Source organism: Ascaphus truei, unplaced genomic scaffold (assembly GCF_040206685.1).
Source record: "Ascaphus truei isolate aAscTru1 unplaced genomic scaffold, aAscTru1.hap1 HAP1_SCAFFOLD_1541, whole genome shotgun sequence".
In the NCBI taxonomy this organism is placed as follows: Eukaryota; Metazoa; Chordata; class Amphibia; order Anura; family Ascaphidae; genus Ascaphus; species Ascaphus truei.
The window spans coordinates 66,099-79,723 of record NW_027454430.1 but is presented as its reverse complement, the minus strand read 5'-3'; the positions used below and the strand labels follow the sequence as shown (position 1 = coordinate 79,723).

General features: G+C 43.0%; 1 long non-coding RNA gene across 11 annotated transcripts in view; it reads right to left on the bottom strand.

Annotated features, from left to right (window-relative positions):
- Positions 1–1,480: 1,480 nt before the first annotated feature.
- LOC142476285 (uncharacterized) overlaps positions 1,481–13,625 on the bottom strand; it is a 64,636-nt gene continuing 52,491 nt past the window's right edge. For 4 of the 11 annotated variants that reach the window (XR_012791510.1, XR_012791507.1, XR_012791508.1 and 1 more), the window contains 5 exons: positions 10,401–10,520; positions 9,317–9,414; positions 7,640–7,750; positions 3,848–3,957; positions 1,487–2,476 (listed from right to left, as the gene is read on the bottom strand). This is a non-coding gene — a long non-coding RNA (uncharacterized LOC142476285). Of the gene's footprint in view, positions 2,477–3,847; positions 3,958–7,639; positions 7,751–9,316; positions 9,415–10,400; positions 10,521–13,625 lie in introns of all 11 variants that reach the window. The other 7 variants (XR_012791500.1, XR_012791506.1, XR_012791505.1 and 4 more) reach the window with 5 other exon arrangements.

Below are 13,625 nucleotides of genomic sequence, written 5' to 3'. Positions count from 1 at the left end.
GGAGCTGCCCGTTGTTTTCAATGGGGATTTAGTGAAAAGCTGAGATTTCTTTTTCAATGGAGATTTTTGTATTAAAATGATTTAATGTGCATTGGTGTAACTCCGGTTTCTTAGGTCGTAGCAAGTCGCTTTTTGGACCATATGGTGTCCCAGTTCTGGCAATGCGAACTGGGAAGTTTGGACCTGCTAAACCTAACGGAACCGGATATTTTAATACGTTTATGTTTTATGCTTAATAGTGTATCTTAAGGTATGGACAAAGACCCAGAAGAGATTCTTTTGGGCCATAAGGTAGCAGATGGCCCTGGGGACGCCGCTATGTCTAGGATTTAAGTGCTGTTCAAAGAGTTTTATCACCCTCACTGTTTATCCGAAGCCCAAACCAGGGCAGGTCTTAAGTGTTCCAGTTAACACCTTTCAACAAAGGTTTTCCTGCCAGAACTCCAAATGGTAGACTGTCTGGCATTCCCGACGTAAATGTGGGGCTTCAGAAATGAGACCCCCAGAGTTCTACTGCGCATGTGCCAACTAGCAGGGGGGCATGGGTCAGAATGCTTTCCCACGTTAGTGAGTGGCTGGAGGTAATTGTAAACCAATCCCCTGTGCTTAAGGTTAAGAATAGAAGGAGAATGGTTTATAAACTGCTGTCCACCCATATATCCTTTGTCTTCGTTTGCTGATATGGTTACCTGATATCACCTGAATGATTTCCTCACTGCTGAAAGAAATGCTACATCATACTTCTCATTCCCCAACCCTTAAGTAAGTGTACTTCTTGTTCGTTACTGTATTATCTGTTGTGTTCACCTATATTCTAAGGAATAAATACAATTTATTATATCTTAAGCCTCGTTCAGTTCAAACCCAATTATTTTTGTGTAATATTAATAAGCCTGTGGAAGCTATCGTCACAAGGAGGTATTATAGTGTGTATTGTGGGGAGAATTAGTGTGTGTGTTGTTTGGGAGTGATATTCGGGAGGATTGTGTGTGCAGAAGGAAGAATGAGTGAGGGGGGAGTAAGGGAGCAGGATTGAATGAGAGGGGGTCATTGAGTGATAGCGGGGAGGGGAGGGAAGAGTGAGGAGAGTGGGTGTAGGAGGGAGCAGTGCAAGAGACCGTCGGGGGCAGAATACATGGTGAGAAGGGAGGCTGCCTAGAAGCATAAAAATCTACTTCACCACTGTTCTGTACTCTCTTCAATACTCTGTGTTACAGATCTCTCTGGCAAGAAATGGGGTCCAATGGCAAAGACTGCTCTAAATAAGATAGTATAAATGAACACAGAGAGAAATTCCAAAGAGTAACCCAAGAAAATACAAGTGAAATCTAATCGTAAGGTAATTAGTCCCATTAAGTGAAATACATAAAGGAATAGTCCATAAAAAAGCACAAAGGGAAAAAATAGGAGTACTTTATTGTGATGTTACATTTCAGAGAATATAAAATTATAGGAAAACAATTCCACTTTGTTCAGAAAACCAGAAAGTCTTGGTCCCAGGTGGACTGAATTTTTATTGCAAATAAGTTCCTTAATACACAAGTAAAGAATATAGTTACTTATTCTATTCTCTACTGTAAGACGTGCCACATTGCCCAATATTTGGGTACAGTGCCCAGATTGTGACCATGCACTACAGAGGTGAGATTCCCCCAACTCCAATTTGCTACACACTCCAAGAGAGATTATTGTGATCAGAGGTGGAATGAGAGGGGTGAGAAGGGTCGCTGCCCAGGGAGTAGCCTGACAGGGGGTACAGAAATCTCTTTTGGTGCATATATTGCGGAGCTGCATTGATTGACTTGTCAATCAGCTCTGCTGCCTATCCCATTGACATCATGATCCGGCACTGTGATCAGCTGCAGCGCTGACCCAGGTGTGTTAGTGCAGCACTTTACAGGGAGGGAACAGAGGTTGTGGATGACAGATGCTGGGGATAGGCCATGAGTACGGGCCAGAGTAAGGTGGAGACTTTCTGTACTCTGCATACAGGACACTGCATGCATGACAGTGTCTGTGTGTGTGTGTGTGTGTGTATTCCAAGTGTCAGTGTGCATAAGTAAGTGTGCTCTGTAAGTATGCCTGTGTGGCAGGTATAGGGGGGTGGTTCAGCTGGAGGAACTTATCCAGGCACAAAAGCACATAGATGCCCCAGATTATACCACCCCAAATGCTGATAATATCCTGCTGCACTTTACAGAAGATGATGCAGATGTCAGTGGGTGGTGGGTTCATTAAATCCATCCATCATATCATAGCCACACTGTGCATATGATGTACTGAATCAATCACAGGAAGACATCTCCATGGTAGGGGTAGAAGTTAACAGAATATGTCCAGCACTGTGGTGTGTAGCCCATAAATAATAATTGTGCACATTACAGAACATACTTGCAACTGCAAGATCATTTTGCTGCTTGTAGTGTTTGCTCTTGTCCTGTGCAGTGTTGTCGTAGATCCGTCTCTTCAGTGTTCACTGCAATAAAAGTAAGACATTGCATTAATATTACAGAAGTTTGGGAGCTGAAATCCCACTATGCTGCAGACATTTTCCCTTTGCATAAGATTCTTGTGATTATATCTCAATGATGATCAATAACAACTACATCATAACACAGCCGCTCAATACAAAATATGTATTTGCTATCAATGGTCATGGAGGCCAAACGTCACACAATGTACAGATATACTGCTGCGGCCGAGTTTATTCGAGCATTTGCCCGTTCTTGGCCGCAGCAGTAACCTGGCGCGCGCCGGAGGGTGCCGGGCGCACGCCGAAGCAGCGGAGGAGCGCCCTCCGATCGGGGCTTTCTCCCTTCCGCTGCCGGGTCCGTCGGGTCCCCCGGAACCCCCTGCCGCTGTCCCCCACATCGCGGGACACCAGTGCTCCCTCGGGGAGCCCTGGACGCGCGTGCAGGGGGAGCAGGCACCCGATGACGCGTGACCGTGCATCGGTGATGCGCGGCACGCTGAGGGAGTGCGGCTAGCACGCCGGGGCATCCCCCGGCTTGCGGTGCTAGCCGTGCTTCAATAAAACGTGTCGGTAGTGTAGCAAGGATTATTTCTTCCTCTGGTGCATTATGATGGGATGTGTTGTAAGATTCTGCATTATTAGCATCACTGAATCTTTTGGAAACTGAGTAATATTCTATGTTTTAATGCAATATTATGGATGATCAGCCGGTAAAATAAAGCTTACTGTATCTGTAGCCATGCTCTACCCATGATGTGCTGAATCAATGACTGCAGAGTGATTCAGAGTGGTAAACATGACTGGAACTCATCTCTGAATAGAGGACAGAACAGCAGTGCAGAGTAGGAGGTGAATGTATCTCAAATGGAAGACTTAGTAGCTGTGTGGGGAGTAGACAGTACAGACTGATCAAATAAATAGTTAAAGGAGTATCTTCAACATTACTTGGCTTTGTTATCAACATTGAAGTTTCTCTTGTTTTTTCTGTTCTTTAAATCACTACTACTGATGCCATGTGTAACCTGTACTGAGAGATATACTCTACTGGCCTAGATGAAACCATATGATGCAAACAGGATTCATCCCACTCCAGATTCATATGATTGCACCACTTCAACCTTTAATAAAACACATAGAACTACAGCAGTGCGCTACTGCACATGTTCTTGTTATGAATGGTAGTAGATGTGGTCCTTGGGTCAATACTTCATACAGCAGCCACACTCTACTCATGATGTATTGAATCAACAAAAACCTGCATGGTACAGATCACAGGAAGGGTAGAGTAGAGGGGAATATGTCCAATGCAAAACCCTTAGCAGCTGGATTGTGTGGAGTCAACAAAACGACAAATACTAAATGAGAAATATACACATTGCTTATCTGTCTCTGTGTAGTAATTTTCCTCCTCTTCAACTGTCTTTCAAAATTTCTCTTCTGACAGAAAAGAAACACATGGCTTCAATATTCACTGTTCTTCCCTCCTGAAATAAAAGTTAAGCATTGCATGGTTATGATCATACATACAATGAACCTTGCGCCAAACCATGTGATCCAAAGTAAATCCACCTCCCTCCCATAGCTGTGTTCCTTCTAGAGCTTCTACCACACAAGTCATTAATGTTCGTGACACTGTACTGCAGTCACAGTCTGCACACAAAGTACTGAATCAATTACATCACACTGAAAAGGCAGTCTACATGATGCAATAGTTAACCATAATAACTCTGTCATGCAAATGACAGGAAAACCTATATGTATATCATTAGGGGAGAGGGGAAAAATAATTAAAAAATAAGTGCGACAAATAAAAACAGATTATAGGAAAGTAAATCCTTGCCCTGGGAACTTTACAATCTAATAGAAATGTTATTAGACTTACTGCACCGACACACTTTATTCGAGCAAATACCCGGTATGTACCTGGCAGATACCTGGAATGCGCCGCTCCTCACCTCTGACAAGCCCCGTTGCATTTGCCTTCCCAGCCTGGGTTCATGCCTGGCTGATGGGCGGCTGATCTGTTAAATGATAATGATTAGGATTTAATAGGCTGCAATGCTTCGTGTGTCTACCAGATGGCATAAATTCATGAATTGTAATGCAGTATATATATATGTACTGTGCAGTATTGCAGCCAGGGGGAATAAAATGCTTCAATCCCTGTCTGGAAAATACCTCAATGCACTCGGGCAGAAAACAGTCACAAACCTCAATATACCCGGGTATACCCGAATTCGTGGGACTAGCCGAGCTCGAATAAAGTGTGTCGCCAGTGTAAAGAGAGGCAGCAGTTGGGGGAAGAAGTGCAGTAGATGACAATGCTTGTCCTTAATGGTGGGTACAATTAGTAGAAAGCACATCTTGGGAACAATAGTTGTTAGCAGTGACTGTGGGTGTGGGACAGTAGCCACGAGTCAAAGTTTTTTAAATGCTTGATTTAAGTCGTGAATTTTAAGATTGGTCTTACATGTGGGTGGAAGAGGTTATGTTGGCATATACTGAGTGTGAGGAAGTTTCACATGTACGGTGAGAGAACAGTAGAGGTGAAAGAAGTTTACAGGAGACAGTTATGGTTATAGTGCAAGAGACAAGCAAGGGCATAACGAGAGATCAAAGATGATATGCAAGAAGGAGCAGATTAATGGAGAGCCTTAACAAAAAGGTAAGGAGGAGAACTTTGTAGGTGATACAAAAACTTGATGGGATGCCAGGACAGGGATTTAAGGAGATGAGCAGAGACTGTTGTGGGAGAAAGTGAGATAATTCAAGCAGCAGAGTTTTGCATAGGAGAAAGTTGTGAAGCATGGAGGCCTGTTAGTAGTATGTTAAAATAACCTATAGGATAACAGTATACATTGGAGTTTTAGCAGTAGGTTGAGAGGGGAAAGGGAAGATCTTGGCAATATTACAGAGAAAGAGGCAACACATTTTACCCATAGCCGTGCATGTGAATGGAGATGGAATTGAAGAGCCAAATGTTACTCCTATGCAACATGTTTGATGACAAGATAGATGGTAGTACTGTTTACTGTGATGGAGAAAGGGGATAATATGAGCCCAGTGTTAGACATTAAGTTTAAGGCAGTGGAGTGCCATCCATGAGCATATAGCCAGGAGACAACCCAAGAGTAGGGACTGGATTGCAGGAGTGAGAACAGGGGTGGATAGATTTGTGTGTGTATCATCCGCATAGAGATTATATCTAAGGCCAAAAGCATTGATGAAGTCACCAAATGATAGTATGTAGAGAGAAAGAGAGATCTCAGAACAGAGCCCTGATGTATACCCACAGACAGATCAATAGAAGACGAAGACATGTTAGCAACAGAGATGGAGAATGTGTGACAGGAAAGTTATGATGAAAACCAGGATAGAACTTTGTTACTGATACCAAGAGAGAGTTTAGAATATGAAGGAGGAGAGTGATTGAGAGCATCAAACGCAGCCGATAGATCAAGTAGGATTAGTAGGGAAAAACCTTGGGAATTAGCTTTAAGCACAGTCTGTAGAACGTGCTGTACGAAAGGCAGGTTGTAAAGGATCCAGGAGGGCATGTGATTTAAGAATGTTGACACTAGCAATTAGAAGGCAAACAGCATGAGGGATACAGAGCGGTAGTTAGTAAGGCACATAGGGTGTAGTTTGTTTCTGACAAAAGGGTGACCGCTACAGGCTTAAAGTAAGAGGGCAAAAATCCAGAGAATAGGGAGAAATTGAAGATGTGGGTGAGAGTGGGGACTAAGAGATGCAGTAAGGTGTGAGGGGATACGATCTAGAGGGCATGTGGTAGAGGGAGAATAGAAGATGATTAGCTTCCAGCTCTGTAAGAGAAGAAAAGGAGTCAAGTGCAGAAGGAGATTTGGGTAGAAGGAGAGAAGGGGGAAGGGACAGAAGGAATCTCCTTTTGGGTGGCATCCACCTTGCCTCTGAAGTAGTCAAATGCTTGAGGAGAAGTGAAGGAAGGATGGCAAGTGGGAGGAGAAGGTCAGTGGAGGGAGTCAAATACAGAGAAAAAAAACAGCGTAAATTAAATTTGAGTGTTGATGAGTGTGGAAAAAAGTAGTGTATTTAGCCCTAGAGAGCAGCTTTATACAGGACAGGAGACATTTTTACTGTAGAAAAATCAAACAAAGTGTGAGATTTCCTCCGTAGGTATTAAGAACAGCGAGTGGAAGTGTGATGAGTGTGTTTGGGAATTTAGCCAAAGGTGTGGGTTAGAGGGATGAGTGTGTCAGAGCCTATAGGGGGCATATAGATAGGAGGATAGCATTGTAAGAGTTAATAAGATTGTTAGTTTAAGCAGAAAGAAAGAGAGAGAAGAGAGAAGAGAGGTTAGAGTAGATGTCAGAGGAGAGTTTAATTAAGCAGAGGCAAATCAGTGGGACAGGTAAGATGCGGTGAGGGGAATGACTGATTGTGACTGATGAGAGCAGAAGAGGTTATGTACAACTAGAGCCTTGTTAGTAAGAGTGGACATTCCAGAGGGCACAGGAGAAGGGAAGAGAAAAGTAAGGAAAGGAATGTGGATTACATTAGATAGGTTAACACTCTTAGTAGGGAGGCCTGATGTGTATATGAGCCGGTCCAAGATTATAAGAGATATCCCCCAACATCAGCGAGCATAGAAGGAGACACAGAGATAGGTGTAGAGAGAGACAGAGATAGGGATATGTAGAGAGAGAAGGGCGTCAAGAGAATGAGACAGATAGGCGTAGAGAGAGGAGACATAGAGAGAGGGGGCTTTGAGAGGGGGGCGTAGAGAATGAGGGAAGGTGGAAGAGAATAGGATGTGCAGGAGTGCATTTCATTGAGCAGTGCAGAAATAGCTGCAATAGAGGTCTGTACAAATGGTGCTTTGTGTAGACACATGCAAAGGTAGGGGAAGGAAAGTGTATAGAACATGTGGATAAAAGCAGGAGTGTGGAAGTTAGAGAAATTAGAAAAGTTTTACAGAGGAGTGAGGAAACAGTAAACAGAAAGAACAAGAGAGAGGTTACATTGGGATGACGTGCTGTGGTAGAGAGAAATGCTAGGAGAGAGCCTCCAGATATTAGAGGACATGAATTGAGAGAGCAAATGTATAAATCAAAACCGGAGGGGGAGGTATAGCACGAAAGCTTGCACAGCAGTTGATGAAGATTATAGTCTTAAAGTTGCGTGTACCTGTCAGGGCACTCAAGAAGGTCAATGCTCACAAGTGCAGAGTTCATGAAGAAATGCTGAATCCAGTTCCCCTCCAATTTAATTTTAATATAACTTTTTCATTCTTCATTACTGCAAAAAGCAAACAAAACAAAACCACATTGCATTACTATTTTCAAAATGGATTGAATGACATATTCAACAGTAACTGTGTGATGCCAATATTGCCTTCTCACTCGTAGGCCAGTACGGTCAGGTACCCAGTACTGATAAAACAATAAGTGCCCGTACTAAGTACCAATATGAATTATAAGGAAATGTAAAATCTCCAGGTCTCTCTCCATCTCTGCAACAGATATATGGATAAGCCCATATTAAGGCATCACGTGACCGGAGCCGTCACTGACTGGGTATACGCAAAGATGCAGGGAGATGCAAAGAAAGGGAGGGAGAGAGACAGGGAGAAGATGGGAAACGGAGGGAGGCACGGATGGCAGGCCTCTCTCTTTCACTGGTGCATGCAAGGAGCTGGTCCCAACATCCACAAAGTGTGTGTGTATTATTGGTTGTGTTTTATGGCGGTAGGAGGATAGTGTGTATATTGTGTGTGTGTGGGAGTATTATATTGTGTGTAGGGTATTATAGTGTGTATATTATGTTGAGGTGCAGAGGAGAGTGTTAGATTGGGTATCTTGTGTTAGGGGGTATTGTGTATATTGTGTTTAAGACTATAATATTATTGGGGAGATTATTATTGAGGAGGTATTAAAGTGTGTATTGTGGGGAGTATTAGTGTATGTATTATTTGTGGGTGACAGATGCTGTGGGTAGGCCAAGAGTACGGGCCAGACTAAGGTGGAGACTTTCTGTACTCTGCATACAGGACTCTACATGTACTGCAGAGGTGAAATTCCCCCAACTCCAATTTGCTACACTCTCCAAGAGAGAATATTGTGATCAGTGGTGGAAGATGAGCAGGGTCACTGCCCAGGGAGTAGCCTGTCAGGGGGCATGGAAATCTCTTTTGGTGCGTATGTTGCCACGTGGCATTGATTGACCGGTCAATTAGCACTGCTTCCTATCACAGTGACATGATCCGGTGCTGTGATCGGTTGCAGCGCTGACCAAGGTGTGTTAGTGCAGCAATTTACAGGGAGGGAACAGAGGTTGTGGGTGACAGATGCTGGGGGTAGGCCAAGAGTACGGGCCAGAGCAAGGTGGAGATATTCTGTACTCTGCATGCCCATCCTGCATGCCCAGGACTCTGCATGCATGCCAGTGGCTGTGGGGTGTGTGTGTGTAGGTATGCCAAGTGTCAGTGTGCATAAGTAAGTGTGCTGTGTGTGTAAGTAAGTTTGCCTGTGTGGCAGGAGGTGTAGGGGGGTGGGGGGCGGGGGGCGGTTCAGCTGGAGGACTTTACCCAGCACAAAAGCACATAGATGCCTCTGATTATATCACCCCAAATGCTGATAATATCCTGCTGTAGATGCACTTTACAGAAGATGATACAGATGTCATCAGTGTTTGGTGGGTTCATTAAATCAATCCATCATATAATAGCCACACTGTGCATATGATGTACTGAATCAGTAACACCAATCACAGGAAGACATCTCCATGGTAGGGGTAGTGTTGAAGTTAACAAAATATGTCCAGCACTGTGGTGTGGAGCCCATACATAATAATTGTGCACATTACCAGAACAACATATTGTCAACTGCATGATCATTTTGCTGCTTGTAGTGTATACTCTTGTCCTGTGCAGTGTTGTAGTAGATCCGTCTCTTCGGTGTTCACTGCAATAAAAGTAAGACATTGCATTAATATTACAGAAGTTTGGGGGCTGAAATCCCACTATGCTAATGACAGTTTCCCTTTGCATAAGATTCTTGTGATTATATCTCAATGATGATCAATAACAACTACATCATAACACAGCTGCTCTATACAGAATATGTATTTGCCATCAATGGTCATGGAGGCAATATGTCACACAATGTACATATATAGCAAGGATTATTTCTTCCTCTGGTGTATTATGATGGGAGGGTGAGATTCTGCATTATCAGCATCAGTAAATCTGTAGGAAACTGAGTGATATTCTATTTTTTAATGCAATATTAGGGTAAAATAAAGCTTGCTGTATCTATAGCCATGCTCTACCCATGATGTGCTGAATCAATGACTGCAGAGCGATTTAGAGTGGTAAACATGACTTGAACTCATCTCTGAATAGAGGGTAGCACAGTAGTGCAGAGTAGAAGGTGAATGTATCTCAAATGGAAACCCTTAGCAGCTGTGTGGGGAGTAGACAGTACAGACTGACCAAGTAAATAGTAAAAAGTAGTAACTTCAACATTACTTGGTTTTGTTCTCCACTCCTGTTTTTCTGTTCTTTAAATCACTAATACTGATGCCATATGTAACCTGTACTGAGAGTTATATACTCTACTGGCCTAGATCAAATTAAATGATGCAAACAGGATCCCTCCCACTCAAGATTCATATGATTGCACCACCTCAACCTTTCATAGCAATAACATAGAACTGCAGCAGTGCGCTACTGCACATGTTCTTGTTATGAATGGTAGTAGATGTGGTCCTTGGGTCAGTACTTCATACTGTAGCCACACTCTATTCATGATGTATTGAATCAACAAAAATCTGCATGGTACAGATCACAGGAAGGGGTGGAGTAGAGGTGAATATGTCCAATGCGAAACCCTTAGCAGCCGGATTTTTTGGAGTCAATAAAACGACAAATACTAAATGAGAAATATACACATTGCTTATCTGTCTCTGTGTAGTCATTTTCCTCCTCTTCAACTGTCCTTCAATTTTCTATTTTGCAAGAAAATGAACACATGGCTTCAATATTCACTTCTGTTCTGCAGTCTTTCCTCTTGAAATAAAAAAGTTAAGCATTGCATTATTATTATTATAATTATTATTGACGATACATACAATGAACCTTGCTCCAAACCATGTGATACAAAGCAAATCCACCTCCCTCCCACAGCTGTGCTCCTTCTAGAGCTTCTACCACACAAGTTATTCATGTCAGTGAAACTGTACTGCAGTCCCGGTCTGCACACAATCTACTGAATCAATGACATCACACTGTGTCACACAATGTCATGCTAACGACAGGAAACAATCTTTGTATATATCTTTGTATATATAATAATAATAATAATAATAATAATAATAATAATAAAAAAAATAAGACAGGACAGACACTCCTACATTGCAATCAATAGAAAATAACTGGGACAGGCACTTCAAGGATGCATACGGTCCCGGATAAACTGTAGCTACCTATACACGTGTGCCTTGTCTCTAGACTCTGCAAATATCTCTATTTATATACCACCCATTGTGTACTCAGCGCTTTACAAGAGAGACCAAAAAGTACAGGAAATTATTATACAATAAGTTCAACAAACAAAAACAGACAATAGGAAAGTAAATCCCTGTCCTGGGTAGTTTACAATCTAAGAGAAATGTAAGGAGACTTACAGAGAGACAACAGGTGGGGGAACAAGTGCAGTAGATGACAATGCTTGTCCTTAATGGTGGGTACTTGTAGTATAAAGCACTTCTTGGGAACAATAGTTAGTGACTGAATGAGTGACAGTAGCAACGAGTAAAAGCTATTGAAATGCTTCATTTAAGTTGTGAATTTTAAGGTTGATCTTAAATGTGGGTGGAAGAGTGTATGTTGGCATATACTGAGTGTGTGTGAGTTTCACAGGTAAATTGATGGGAAAGGGTTTCAGGCAAGAGAGCGAGTGCGCAGTAGAGGTGTAAGAAGTATAATGGAGACAGTTATTAGTAGAGCTTAGGAGACGAGGAAGGGCATAACGAGACCAAAGATGATATGTAGGAAGGAGCAGATGAATAGAGAATAGTGTTGGACTGGGTCCTCAACTATAAAAAAATGGGTAACGGGTACCCGGCCAAAATGAAAGGTTCTACCCGGTCGGGTACACGGTTTGGCACTTACCTTCCGGGTGGCGGTGACATCTAGGATCAGCAGCAGTCCTGTGACGGTGGCAGCATCTGTGGTGTCTTCAGCCGGCGGGGGAGCTGCAGGCTCACAGACACAGCTTACCTGCTTCGGTGCTGTGGAAGTGATTCCTGCAGCTCCCCCCGCCAGGTGAAGACACCTCTGATGCTGCCAACATCAGAGGACTGCTGCTGCTGATCCTAGATGTCTTAGGAAAGGTAAGTATAAAAGATTATTTCCAGCTGCCCTGACATTACCCGACGCCGGGTATTACCCGGCCAAGTCCACTTCTCAGTGGCCGGTTTCGAGTAATGTCCGGGTAGCTGGAAATGTGTTGGGTAACGCCGGGTACTCGGTACACCACTAATAGAGAACCTTAACAAAAAGGTAAGGAGGAGAACTTTGTAGGTGATCTGAAACTTGATGGGAAGCAAGGAGAGGGATTTAAGGAGGAGGAGGAGATGAGCAGATACTGTTGTGGGAGAAAGGGAAATTATTCAAGCAGCAGAGTTTTGGATAGATTGCAAATGAGAAAGTTGTGAAGCAGGGAGCCCTGTTAGCAGTATGTTAACCCATACGATAAGGGCATGCATTGGCGTTTTAGCAGTAGATTGACAGAGAAAAGGGCAAATCTTGGAAATATTACAGAGAAAGAATCGACAAACTTTAGCCAGTGTCGTGAATGAAGATGGAAAGGGAAGAGTCAAATGTTACTCCTAGGCAATGTGCTTTCATGACAGGATGATGGTAGTACTGTTTACTGCGATGGAGAAAGGTGATATTAGGCCAGATTTAGGGGGAAATATGAGGAGCTCAGTTTTAGACATTAGGTTTAAGGCAGAAGAGTGTCATCCATGGAGGATATAGCCAGGAGGCGACCCGAAACTAGGAACTAAATTGCAGGAGTGACGGTAGGGTGGATAGGTGTGTGTATCATCTGCATAGAGATGATATCAAGGGCCAAAATAGTTGATAAGGTCAACTAGTGATAGTATGTAGTGAGAGAGGTCCCAGAACAGAGTCCTGAGGTATACCAACAGACAAAACAACAGGAGACAAAGACACGTTAGCAACAGAGATGGAGAATGTGTGATGGAGAAGTATGATGAAAACCAGGATATAAGTTTGCTGCGGATACGAAGAAAGAGTTTAGAATATGAATGAGAAGAGTGATTGACAGTATCAAAAGCAGAAGAGAGATCAAGCAGGATTAGTAAGTAAAATGGACCTTGGGAATTTTCTTTATGTACATAATTGGTTACATTGGGAAAGGCAGATTGTGAAGGGCCCAGAGGAGCATGTGATTTAAGAATGTTGATCAAACGGGAGATCACAAGACGTTCTAGCAATTAGGAGGCAAATGGTAGGACGGATACAGGGCGATAGTTAGAAATTCACACAAGGTCAAGGTTATTTTTGAGAATAGGGGTGACCACTGCATGCTTAAAAGGAAGAGTTGAAAGAGCCAAAGGATATGGAGGAATTGAAGATGTGGGTGAGAGTGAGAATATAGGATTGAGAGGGCATGTGGTAGAGGGAGAAGAGAAGATCAGGTTCCAGCTTTGTGACAGGAGAAAAGGAGTCAAGAGTGCAATGAGATATAGATAGAAAAAGAGAGAGGGGGAAGGGAGAGAACGAATCTACTTGTGGATGGCATCCACCTTGCCTCAAGTGAGCAAAGGCTTGAGGAGAAATAAAGGATGGATGTTAAGTGGGAGGAGAAAGTCAGTGGTGGGACTCAAATACATAGAAGACAGTGTGAATGAAATTGGAGTGTTGATGAGTGAGGAAAAAGTAGTGTTTGACCTTAAAAAAAGGAGCAGAGTTTTACAGAACAGGACAAAGGTTTAGTGTAGAAAATCAGACTGTGAGATTTCCTCCATAGGTGTTAAGAGCAGCAGTGTGATGTGATGAAGTGTGATGAGAGCGTGCTTGTGAATTAAACCAATGCATGGGTTAGGCTGCGTCTATAGTAAGCACGCAACAGAAGGCAAAGTT